Genomic DNA, 13,209 nt, shown 5'->3' on the forward strand with positions numbered 1-13,209 from the left:
TTTTCATGTGTGGCTCCGGCTCCTTCGTCCGAATGGGCACAGAGGCGATGCTTCTTTGTGGCTGTGTCCTAGGCCTGCCGCCTACAGCCATCCGGATCACAGCCACGGGGGGGATCTGCATGTGCTTCCTTACCAGCAAGTTTCTGGAGGTCCATATGGCGTCTTTGATGGCGGCTAGGGTGAGCCACATCTGGGCAAAGTCATCTTTCTTCAGTGTTTTTTGGCTCACCCCATAGAGCACCAGTTGTGCTGTAAGGACCTCCCTTGCTGGCAAGTACGGGAATTGCAAGGAGCCGGCCATTGCCCACTGGTCTACGGCAGCGCTGCACTCCCAGAGCAAATGCCTCACCGACTCTGGCGCGCCACAACCGGGTCGGGGGCAGGTTGAGCGTGTTGACATGCCCCGGGAGTGCATGACGGACCTGACTGGGAGAATCTCATGAGCCACCATCCATGACAGGTCCCGGAGTCTGTTTGGAAGAGCGGAATGGTTCACGTTGCGCCAAACTGTTGAGGGCTCGCCAAATGCGAGCCCGCGCACTGGACTCACTGGCTCCTGCTCCTGTACAACAGAGATCAGAGAACGGTGGTTGGTTAAAATATGCAGCTCCTCCTGCTCCAGTTTAAAATGCTTTAAAAACGTCGGGATAAAAGCATAGGCTGGTGGCAGGCTAAAAGACACGGGTACTTTAAGATCTGTAGGTAAAATCTTCAATCGTCTGAGGTACGATCCCATCCAGAAACGTGTCATGGCTGTAGTTTTGGGGTTTCCGGATGGGTCTGTGGCTTGTTTGAGGTGTAGTGCGGTGTATCGGCTTCCTAAAAACAAGTACAGGTCAGGCACTCCTTTTCCTCCTTTCTCTTTTGGCCTTTTCATGACCTCCCTCCTCAGTCTCTCCCACTTGGAGCCCCACAGGAAATAAAAGATGGCTCGCTCCAGATCTAAAAGCACTCTCCTAGGTGGGATAAAAACAGAACTGATGAGTAAAAGCAAAGGTAAAATCACCGCTTTGATGATTAAAACCTTTCCTTCAATAGTCAGTCCTCTAAGTCCCCAATATCCTAGTCTTTGTTTTACTTTCCCTACCACGTCTGGCCAATTTGTTGTTCCTTCTCCCTCCCTGTCAAATTTGATCCCCAGTATTTTTTGGTCAGTCTGGGTCACAGTCAAAGGGAGTCCTGTCATCTCAGTCGCTGTCCACGGTCCATAAAATTGGGCTTGGGTCTTGTTTTTGTTCAACTTTGACCCAGAAGCCTGTCCAAACCAGTCAGTCAAGTCCAGCGTCCTGTTGACGGATAAAAGGTCGGTGCATAAAATGTTCACGTCGTCCATGTATAAAATACACTTGGTGTCCAGTCCCCCGCTCCCCGGTACTCCCAACCCATTGATTCGTTGATCCCTTCTCAAGATCTGTGCCAGCGGTTCTATACATGTTATGTATAGGAGGGCAGATAACGGACAACCCTGACGGACACCGCAGTTAATATCGACTGCTTTTGTCAAATGCCCGTTAATCACAAATTTGCTGGTAATGTCCCGATACAGCAATCCCACCCAAGCTAGAAACCTTTCTGGGAACCCCATTTTTTGCAGTACCTTGAAAAGGTACTGGTGCGAGACCCGATCGAAGGCTTTCTCAAAATCTAAATTTAGGACTACTAGCCGGATGTTTCTGTCTCTCGCGTAACAGATGGTGTCTCGGATCAGTACCAGGCTGTCGGTGATCTTCCTCCCTGGGATGGCACAGCCTTGATCCGGGTGAATCACCCCCTTTAAAAACAAGGACATACGTGAGGCTAAAAGTTTGCTAAAAAGTTTACAATCAAGGTTTAAAAGTGCGATAGGTCTCCAGTTCATCAGGTCGGTCTTGTCTTTGTTTTTGTGCAGTAGAGTCACTATCCCTACTCTAAAACTGTCAGGAAGTCGGTCTAGGTGCTCAAAGTCTTTAAAAACATCGATCAAATCAGGTGCTAAAATGTCCCAAAAGGTCAAATAAAATTCCAAGGGAAGTCCATCCTGTCCTGGGGACTTCCCTTTTTTAAAACTTGACAAACATTTATTTAACTCTAGAATGGTAAAATCTTGGGTTAAAAGCACACTGTCTTTTACTTTTTTATCGATGGATTTTAAAACTTCATTCATGGTGTCTATTCTAATGGGCTTTTCTTTATACAATTCTACGTAAAAATTTTCCACAATCTGTTTAATTTCTTCGATATTCTCTGTTATGCACCCGTTTTCCTTTTTTAGTTTTAAAATGGTCCCCCCTTTACTAACAATTTTCTTAAAAAAATACCTGGTGCACTTCTCACCCTCCTCTATTTCCCGTTCCCTGCTCCTTAAAATGACACCCTTGCTTTTAATTTCAGCTAAAACCGACATCTCTGATTTGATTTCTCTAATTTCTTCATTAAAATCCATTCCATTTTGGTTGAGGTTAAAATAGCGCTGTAGTCGCTTCTGCAGTCCCATCATGCGTCTGTTCTCCTTGCCCTTTCTTTTTTTGCCTGCCTGTCTGAAAAAAGTCTGGGTCTTTCCCTTCACCATCTCCCACCAGTGTGCTCGTGTATCGTACATGTCTTGAAGGGTCTGCCACTCTCGGTACTGCTCCCTGTACTGCTGAACTAGATGTTGATCTTCAAGCAGGGAGCAGTTGAGTTTCCACAGACCACTTCCAAAAGTCACACCTGAAGAGAGTGAAAGGGTGCAGGAGAGCATCAGGTGGTCAGAAAAGAAAACAGGGGTCAATCTAGCATCGGTCGGCGGGCAGTCCCGTGTGAAAATAAAATCTATGCGAGAGGCTCTGGTGCCATCACCACTGAACCAGGTGAAGCCCTCCTCTCTGGGATGCATGGTTTTAAAACAGTCTTGTAGTTTAAAATCCCTGCATATGCCCTGTAATAAAACCGATGTTTTGTCAATTTTAAAATCTTCCCCTGTTCTTTTTCTATCTTTTCGACTTAAAATACAGTTAAAATCACCTCCTAAAACTAATGGCACTCTCCCTAGCATGTGGGACTGCAGGTCTTCTAAAAGGTCATACCTGTCATTTTTGTCGTTAAAGCCATAAATATTGAGAAGGTTAAAATCCTGTCCCATAAAGGTCAAGTGTGCTAAAAGTGCCCTACCGTCTCTCACCACAGTGCTACCCTTCACCAGAACCTGAGGGTTTTTTATTAAAATGGCCACTCCATCGTTCTTATTTTGGTTTGATCCGCTCCATATCGATGTCTGTGGCCACATCTCCTCCCACTGTCGGTAGTGTTTTAAAAACGGTATGCCACATTCCTGCATTAAAAACACATCTGACTTTGTAGAATTAAGAAAGGATAAAACACTCTGGGCTCTAACTCTCGACTTCACACTTCTCACATTGATGGTTGAGAAGGTGAGTGTCATGAGTATGATTAAAAACAACAGGTATGAAATTTTAAAAACACTAAATAGAGGTTTAAGATGCTAAAATATCTTTTTTTTTTTTTTAAAAAAAAAAGGCAGTTAGACTATTTCTTGTGAACGGGGCTCCTCCTTCACTTCAACAGGTGATGAAGGAGGGAGTTGAGCTCCATTCCCCCGTCGGACTCTGGGGGTTGGCCTTTGACGCAAGGCTGCATTTAGCTTGGAGTCCTTAGGGGTTGATTGTAGAGCTACTGTCAGGAAAGAGACTTCATTTGGTGAATTGGAGGGGAAGACTCTGGGCTCCTCCACAGATGAACTGTCTGAGAGAGTCCCAACTCTTCCCCTCTTCTCTGAGGCTACAGGAGACTCAGAGGACAATTCCGATGCAAGTCTCTTTGTTTGCTGGGCATCGGGGAGGGGGGCATCCTCACTATTTTCAGGTGGTTGAAAATCTTCCATTTCTGAACTAGCTCCGCCCACTTCCTGCATCTCCCCATCCTCCTCTCCACTCTCCATTGATGGGGCTGTTGCAGGCCCCTCCCCCTCTCCCGCCTCACATGATCCCTCCTCTCCAATCACAGTATCTGGCGGGAGATTTGAATTTTCCTGCCCAGCCTCTTCAACCTGCTCTTTTTCTTTTTGTCCTCCATTTTGTTCATTGGCTTTTGCTGCCTTTAGTTTGTTGGCAAACGATTTGGGGCAAGCTCTGAAGAGATGATTTGTTTCTCCACAAAGGTTGCACTTCCTGCCATTGGTGCACTCCTCAAAAGTGTGCCCAATTTCTCTACACTTTCCGCAAAAGGTTTTTGTGCACGCTTCTACCAGGTGCCCATGCTCACCGCACTTGCGGCAGAGCTTGGGCTGACCTTGGTAGTGGATGTAGCCCCTGTTTTCACCCAGAACTATCATTGACGGCAGATGTTTCAGGCCTTGGAAGCCCTGGGGGTCCTGCCATTGTTGAATGGGGACCCTCCAAGCGCAATTCCAGATGCCGTCCTCATCTCTCACTTTGGTAGCCTGGCCTTTAACAGTGCAGTATCTCCCCAGCCATATACAAATGTCTTCTGCATTCACTGTCTCATTAAACATTCTGACAATGACTGTTTTCAATGCATTATCAGTCAGTTTTTCAACAACAAATGCAGAAAACTGGGGTTTCACAGACTCAAATCTTGTCCAAAATTCTCTCAAGATAGCCGCAGACTGGAAGCTTACATCAAAACCTTTATTTAATGGTAGGGTCAAAATACAATTCAAATCGTTTGCGGTGAATTTCAAAGCCTGTTGGATTAGCTTCCTGGAGAAATCTAGCCTTGACATCTCCAGGAGCTTTCCATCCTTTTCTTTAAACTTAAAACGGACGCTGTGGTGCCTCCGCATGTTGGCATGGGTGGCCGACATGGTGGAGGCACCACAAGCTAAAAGGATCTAAAATCAGTAAAAAACTTACAATGGACAAAAAAAAACAATGAACAATAAATAAGTAAATACAATTAAAAATATAAAAAGGAAAAAAATCTAAAAACGTACTTACCTTTTCAAGTTTTGGCCTGGACAAGGTGTTGAATCCGGCAGAGCGCAGGTAAGAGATTCTCTGGGCCAATGAATTCCTATTTGTTTAAGATATGCAACTACAGAAAAGTTGCACAACTTTAAACAAGGAATGTAGACAATTTCCTCCCAAGAGCTGGTTTAACTCAGAGCCACAACAGGCAAGAATTTAACCATCAAAAGGAGGCGACCGCAGTCTTAGCCAAAAGGCCGAGAAGCGATGGGCCCAAAGTGTCTGGCGTTCCAGCCAGGCTCTTGGCACAAATCTCGCTGGTCGCGGTTGGCTGCTTTTGACATGAGCGGAGCAATGGCTGCTTTTCACCACCTCCGCCCACCTCCCCATTCCTGACCTCGACAGCTGTTTGACTTTTCACAAACTCAAAGGGCTCAGCCATACGGCAGAGCCTGCCAAAAATAGCTTAAACTCATTGGTGTTCCTCTCCACGGAAGTCTTTAGTAAAAGGCGAAAGACTTGTGCGTGATGAAGAGAAACCAGAGTCAGTACAGGCCTCTCCTCAAGAGCGGCCGAGGACCCCATTGGTCCCAGTCACCGCCCTCACGGTAGCCTTCTCTTAGCTTGCCAAATCCCCGCCCCCTCCCCATGTTGTCACGGGCTCTAGCCAATCGGGCTGTGGAGAAAAGTGTCTGGGCCTCAACATGCAATCCCCACAAATTTCTCAAGTTATCAGGCGCTTGCAGGCCCCCGGGGACCAAAATACAGGGAAAATGCGGGGTTGATTGGAGGCTAGCAGCCCTTCCAGGGCGCGTGAGGGATATCAGCTGTGGGGCAGGTTGACTCACCTTCCTCCAGCCACTGCCAGAGGGGCATTTGAAACTGTACGTTTGCGTCATTGTTTGCTTGCTTGCTTGCTTGCTTGCTTTTCCACACGGCCAGAGAAGGGTGCACCGTTCCCGGCGGCACTGCAATGCCAGGTCGATGCGTGGAGTGAACGGAGCAAGCCCCTTTTTCAGCTCCCAGTTCTAAAAATCCGTTTAATATGTTTGTCCTCGGGTAGAGGACATATCAGATATTAAACTGATAAGAACAGATTTTTTTCTTTCGAAAAGATTTATTGACACTCATTTCAAGTTTTTTCAAAGAAGGTTTACATCTTGAGATACAAAGGGTACATTATAATCACAACAATATGATAAATAGTTGTAAAACCATTGTTTGTTTGTTTTTTTTTTTTTTTTTAAACATTAAAAACAAATATTTCAAGGGGTTTTACATGTTGTCAAACATAAAATCCATCTCACAAATGAAAACCATGGAGTGTCCCAAATCTTTAAAAAGGGAGTGCATTGGTTTAAAACTTCTCTTCTTTCTAATTTTGTGCAGGAGCAGAATGAGTCCCTACCCAGGGTCACTCATTCCGCTCCCCCAAACATTTGGTCTCTCGGGATCCTGTCGTGGTGCTCAGAGGAGATCCTCACCCTGTTGCTCCTTCCCACCTGCCTCACCCGGAGAGCCAGGCCGCCGCTGCTTTGACCTTTTCATGTGTGGCTCCGGCTCCTTCGTCCGAATGGGCACAGAGGCGATGCTTCTTTGTGGCTGTGTCCTAGGCCTGCCGCCTACAGCCATCCGGATCACAGCCACGGGGGGGATCTGCATGTGCTTCCTTACCAGCAAGTTTCTGGAGGTCCATATGGCGTCTTTGATGGCGGCTAGGGTGAGCCACATCTGGGCAAAGTCATCGTTCTTCAGTGTTTTTTGGCTCACCCCATACAGCACCAGTTGTGCTGTAAGGACCTCCCTTGCTGGCAAGTACGGGAATTGCAAGGAGCCGGCCATTGCCCACTGGTCTACGGCAGCGCTGCACTCCCAGAGCAAATGCCTCACCGACTCTGGCGCGCCACAACCGGGTCGGGGGCAGGTTGAGCGTGTTGACATGCCCCGGGAGTGCATGACGGACCTGACTGGGAGAATCTCATGAGCCACCATCCATGACAGGTCCCGGAGTCTGTTTGGAAGAGCGGAATGGTTCACGTTGCGCCAAACTGTTGAGGGCTCGCCAAATGCGAGCCCGCGCACTGGACTCACTGGCTCCTGCTCCTGCACAACAGAGATCAGAGAACGGTGGTTGGTTAAAATATGCAGCTCCTCCTGCTCCAGTTTAAAATGCTTTAAAAACGTCGGGATAAAAGCATAGGCTGGTGGCAGGCTAAAAGACACGGGTACTTTAAGATCTGTAGGTAAAATCTTCAATCGTCTGAGGTACGATCCCATCCAGAAACGTGTCATGGCTGTAGTTTTGGGGTTTCCGGATGGGTCTGTGGCTTGTTTGAGGTGTAGTGCGGTGTATCGGCTTCCTAAAAACAAGTACAGGTCAGGCACTCCTTTTCCTCCTTTCTCTTTTGGCCTTTTCATGACCTCCCTCCTCAGTCTCTCCCACTTGGAGCCCCACAGGAAATAAAAGATGGCTCGCTCCAGATCTAAAAGCACTCTCCTAGGTGGGATAAAAACAGAACTGATGAGTAAAAGCAAAGGTAAAATCACCGCTTTGATGATTAAAACCTTTCCTTCAATAGTCAGTCCTCTAAGTCCCCAATATCCTAGTCTTTGTTTTACTTTCCCTACCACGTCTGGCCAATTTGTTGTTCCTTCTCCCTCCCTGTCAAATTTGATCCCCAGTATTTTTTGGTCAGTCTGGGTCACAGTCAAAGGGAGTCCTGTCATCTCAGTCGCTGTCCACGGTCCATAAAATTGGGCTTGGGTCTTGTTTTTGTTCAACTTTGACCCAGAAGCCTGTCCAAACCAGTCAGTCAAGTCCAGCGTCCTGTTGACGGATAAAAGGTCGGTGCATAAAATGTTCACGTCGTCCATGTATAAAATACACTTGGTGTCCAGTCCCCCGCTCCCCGGTACTCCCAACCCATTGATTCGTTGATCCCTTCTCAAGATCTGTGCCAGCGGTTCTATACATGTTATGTATAGGAGGGCAGATAACGGACAACCCTGACGGACACCGCAGTTAATATCGACTGCTTTTGTCAAATGCCCGTTAATCACAAATTTGCTGGTAATGTCCCGATACAGCAATCCCACCCAAGCTAGAAACCTTTCTGGGAACCCCATTTTTTGCAGTACCTTGAAAAGGTACTGGTGCGAGACCCGATCGAAGGCTTTCTCAAAATCTAAATTTAGGACTACTAGCCGGATGTTTCTGTCTCTCGCGTAACAGATGGTGTCTCGGATCAGTACCAGGCTGTCGGTGATCTTCCTCCCTGGGATGGCACAGCCTTGATCCGGGTGAATCACCCCCTTTAAAAACAAGGACATACGTGAGGCTAAAAGTTTGCTAAAAAGTTTACAATCAAGGTTTAAAAGTGCGATAGGTCTCCAGTTCATCAGGTCGGTCTTGTCTTTGTTTTTGTGCAGTAGAGTCACTATCCCTACTCTAAAACTGTCAGGAAGTCGGTCTAGGTGCTCAAAGTCTTTAAAAACATCGATCAAATCAGGTGCTAAAATGTCCCAAAAGGTCAAATAAAATTCCAAGGGAAGTCCATCCTGTCCTGGGGACTTCCCTTTTTTAAAACTTGACAAACATTTATTTAACTCTAGAATGGTAAAATCTTGGGTTAAAAGCACACTGTCTTTTACTTTTTTATCGATGGATTTTAAAACTTCATTCATGGTGTCTATTCTAATGGGCTTTTCTTTATACAATTCTACGTAAAAATTTTCCACAATCTGTTTAATTTCTTCGATATTCTCTGTTATGCACCCGTTTTCCTTTTTTAGTTTTAAAATGGTCCCCCCTTTACTAACAATTTTCTTAAAAAAATACCTGGTGCACTTCTCACCCTCCTCTATTTCCCGTTCCCTGCTCCTTAAAATGACACCCTTGCTTTTAATTTCAGCTAAAACCGACATCTCTGATTTGATTTCTCTAATTTCTTCATTAAAATCCATTCCATTTTGGTTGAGGTTAAAATAGCGCTGTAGTCGCTTCTGCAGTCCCATCATGCGTCTGTTCTCCTTGCCCTTTCTTTTTTTGCCTGCCTGTCTGAAAAAAGTCTGGGTCTTTCCCTTCACCATCTCCCACCAGTGTGCTCGTGTATCGTACATGTCTTGAAGGGTCTGCCACTCTCGGTACTGCTCCCTGTACTGCTGAACTAGATGTTGATCTTCAAGCAGGGAGCAGTTGAGTTTCCACAGACCACTTCCAAAAGTCACACCTGAAGAGAGTGAAAGGGTGCAGGAGAGCATCAGGTGGTCAGAAAAGAAAACAGGGGTCAATCTAGCATCGGTCGGCGGGCAGTCCCGTGTGAAAATAAAATCTATGCGAGAGGCTCTGGTGCCATCACCACTGAACCAGGTGAAGCCCTCCTCTCTGGGATGCATGGTTTTAAAACAGTCTTGTAGTTTAAAATCCCTGCATATGCCCTGTAATAAAACCGATGTTTTGTCAATTTTAAAATCTTCCCCTGTTCTTTTTCTATCTTTTCGACTTAAAATACAGTTAAAATCACCTCCTAAAACTAATGGCACTCTCCCTAGCATGTGGGACTGCAGGTCTTCTAAAAGGTCATACCTGTCATTTTTGTCGTTAAAGCCATAAATATTGAGAAGGTTAAAATCCTGTCCCATAAAGGTCAAGTGTGCTAAAAGTGCCCTACCGTCTCTCACCACAGTGCTACCCTTCACCAGAACCTGAGGGTTTTTTATTAAAATGGCCACTCCATCGTTCTTATTTTGGTTTGATCCGCTCCATATCGATGTCTGTGGCCACATCTCCTCCCACTGTCGGTAGTGTTTTAAAAACGGTATGCCACATTCCTGCATTAAAAACACATCTGACTTTGTAGATTTAAGAAAGGATAAAACACTCTGGGCTCTAACTCTCGACTTCACACTTCTCACATTGATGGTTGAGAAGGTGAGTGTCATGAGTATGATTAAAAACAACAGGTATGAAATTTTAAAAACACTAAATAGAGGTTTAAGATGCTAAAATATCTTTTTTTTTTAAAAAAAAAGGCAGTTAGACTATTTCTTGTGAACGGGGCTCCTCCTTCACTTCAACAGGTGATGAAGGAGGGAGTTGAGCTCCATTCCCCCGTCGGACTCTGGGGGTTGGCCTTTGACGCAAGGCTGCATTTAGCTTGGAGTCCTTAGGGGTTGATTGTAGAGCTACTGTCAGGAAAGAGACTTCATTTGGTGAATTGGAGGGGAAGACTCTGGGCTCCTCCACAGATGAACTGTCTGAGAGAGTCCCAACTCTTCCCCTCTTCTCTGAGGCTACAGGAGACTCAGAGGACAATTCCGATGCAAGTCTCTTTGTTTGCTGGGCATCGGGGAGGGGGGCATCCTCACTATTTTCAGGTGGTTGAAAATCTTCCATTTCTGAACTAGCTCCGCCCACTTCCTGCATCTCCCCATCCTCCTCTCCACTCTCCATTGATGGGGCTGTTGCAGGCCCCTCCCCCTCTCCCGCCTCACATGATCCCTCCTCTCCAATCACAGTATCTGGCGGGAGATTTGAATTTTCCTGCCCAGCCTCTTCAACCTGCTCTTTTTCTTTTTGTCCTCCATTTTGTTCATTGGCTTTTGCTGCCTTTAGTTTGTTGGCAAACGATTTGGGGCAAGCTCTGAAGAGATGATTTGTTTCTCCACAAAGGTTGCACTTCCTGCCATTGGTGCACTCCTCAAAAGTGTGCCCAATTTCTCTACACTTTCCGCAAAAGGTTTTTGTGCACGCTTCTACCAGGTGCCCATGCTCACCGCACTTGCGGCAGAGCTTGGGCTGACCTTGGTAGTGGATGTAGCCCCTGTTTTCACCCAGAACTATCATTGACGGCAGATGTTTCAGGCCTTGGAAGCCCTGGGGGTCCTGCCATTGTTGAATGGGGACCCTCCAAGCGCAATTCCAGATGCCGTCCTCATCTCTCACTTTGGTAGCCTGGCCTTTAACAGTGCAGTATCTCCCCAGCCATATACAAATGTCTTCTGCATTCACTGTCTCATTAAACATTCTGACAATGACTGTTTTCAATGCATTATCAGTCAGTTTTTCAACAACAAATGCAGAAAACTGGGGTTTCACAGACTCAAATCTTGTCCAAAATTCTCTCAAGATAGCCGCAGACTGGAAGCTTACATCAAAACCTTTATTTAATGGTAGGGTCAAAATACAATTCAAATCGTTTGCTGTGAATTTCAAAGCCTGTTGGATTAGCTTCCTGGAGAAATCTAGCCTTGACATCTCCAGGAGCTTTCCATCCTTTTCTTTAAACTTAAAACGGACGCTGTGGTGCCTCCGCATGTTGGCATGGGTGGCCGACATGGTGGAGGCACCACAAGCTAAAAGGATCTAAAATCAGTAAAAAACTTACAATGGACAAAAAAAAACAATGAACAATAAATAAGTAAATACAATTAAAAATATAAAAAGGAAAAAAATCTAAAAACGTACTTACCTTTTCAAGTTTTGGCCTGGACAAGGTGTTGAATCCGGCAGAGCGCAGGTAAGAGATTCTCTGGGCCAATGAATTCCTATTTGTTTAAGATATGCAACTACAGAAAAGTTGCACAACTTTAAACAAGGAATGTAGACAATTTCCTCCCAAGAGCTGGTTTAACTCAGAGCCACAACAGGCAAGAATTTAACCATCAAAAGGAGGCGACCGCAGTCTTAGCCAAAAGGCCGAGAAGCGATGGGCCCAAAGTGTCTGGCGTTCCAGCCAGGCTCTTGGCACAAATCTCGCTGGTCGCGGTTGGCTGCTTTTGACATGAGCGGAGCAATGGCTGCTTTTCACCACCTCCGCCCACCTCCCCATTCCTGACCTCGACAGCTGTTTGACTTTTCACAAACTCAAAGGGCTCAGCCATACGGCAGAGCCTGCCAAAAATAGCTTAAACTCATTGGTGTTCCTCTCCACGGAAGTCTTTAGTAAAAGGCGAAAGACTTGTGCGTGATGAAGAGAAACCAGAGTCAGTACAGGCCTCTCCTCAAGAGCGGCCGAGGACCCCATTGGTCCCAGTCACCCCATACAGCACCAGTTGTGCTGTAAGGACCTCCCTTGCTGGCAAGTACGGGAATTGCAAGGAGCCGGCCATTGCCCACTGGTCTACGGCAGCGCTGCACTCCCAGAGCAAATGCCTCACCGACTCTGGCGCGCCACAACCGGGTCGGGGGCAGGTTGAGCGTGTTGACATGCCCCGGGAGTGCATGACGGACCTGACTGGGAGAATCTCATGAGCCACCATCCATGACAGGTCCCGGAGTCTGTTTGGAAGAGCGGAATGGTTCACGTTGCGCCAAACTGTTGAGGGCTCGCCAAATGCGAGCCCGCGCACTGGACTCACTGGCTCCTGCTCCTGCACAACAGAGATCAGAGAACGGTGGTTGGTTAAAATATGCAGCTCCTCCTGCTCCAGTTTAAAATGCTTTAAAAACGTCGGGATAAAAGCATAGGCTGGTGGCAGGCTAAAAGACACGGGTACTTTAAGATCTGTAGGTAAAATCTTCAATCGTCTGAGGTACGATCCCATCCAGAAACGTGTCATGGCTGTAGTTTTGGGGTTTCCGGATGGGTCTGTGGCTTGTTTGAGGTGTAGTGCGGTGTATCGGCTTCCTAAAAACAAGTACAGGTCAGGCACTCCTTTTCCTCCTTTCTCTTTTGGCCTTTTCATGACCTCCCTCCTCAGTCTCTCCCACTTGGAGCCCCACAGGAAATAAAAGATGGCTCGCTCCAGATCTAAAAGCACTCTCCTAGGTGGGATAAAAACAGAACTGATGAGTAAAAGCAAAGGTAAAATCACCGCTTTGATGATTAAAACCTTTCCTTCAATAGTCAGTCCTCTAAGTCCCCAATATCCTAGTCTTTGTTTTACTTTCCCTACCACGTCTGGCCAATTTGTTGTTCCTTCTCCCTCCCTGTCAAATTTGATCCCCAGTATTTTTTGGTCAGTCTGGGTCACAGTCAAAGGGAGTCCTGTCATCTCAGTCGCTGTCCACGGTCCATAAAATTGGGCTTGGGTCTTGTTTTTGTTCAACTTTGACCCAGAAGCCTGTCCAAACCAGTCAGTCAAGTCCAGCGTCCTGTTGACGGATAAAAGGTCGGTGCATAAAATGTTCACGTCGTCCATGTATAAAATACACTTGGTGTCCAGTCCCCCGCTCCCCGGTACTCCCAACCCATTGATTCGTTGATCCCTTCTCAAGATCTGTGCCAGCGGTTCTATACATGTTATGTATAGGAGGGCAGATAACGGACAACCCTGACGGACACCGCAGTTAATATCGACTGCT

General features: G+C 46.5%; 2 non-coding genes and 1 pseudogene across 2 annotated transcripts; all 3 read right to left on the bottom strand.

The window, feature by feature from the left end:
• Positions 1 to 5,337: 5,337 nt before the first annotated feature.
• On the bottom strand, positions 5,338 to 5,452 carry LOC139619029 (U5 spliceosomal RNA). The gene has a single exon (XR_011690034.1). It is a non-coding gene; the product is annotated as a U5 spliceosomal RNA (small nuclear RNA).
• Positions 5,453 to 5,847: 395 nt separating this feature from the next.
• On the bottom strand, positions 5,848 to 6,023 carry LOC139619738 (U2 spliceosomal RNA; annotated as a pseudogene).
• Positions 6,024 to 11,777: 5,754 nt separating this feature from the next.
• LOC139619030 (U5 spliceosomal RNA) lies at positions 11,778 to 11,892 on the bottom strand. Its single transcript, XR_011690035.1, has one exon. It is a non-coding gene; the product is annotated as a U5 spliceosomal RNA (small nuclear RNA).
• Between the last annotated feature and the right edge of the window lie 1,317 nt (positions 11,893 to 13,209).

This window comes from Trachinotus anak, unplaced genomic scaffold (genome assembly GCF_046630095.1).
Source record: "Trachinotus anak isolate AG129_WGS33_773 ecotype Australia unplaced genomic scaffold, CSIRO_AGI_Tana_v1 ptg000003l, whole genome shotgun sequence".
NCBI lineage: Eukaryota > Metazoa > Chordata > Actinopteri > Carangiformes > Carangidae > Trachinotus > Trachinotus anak.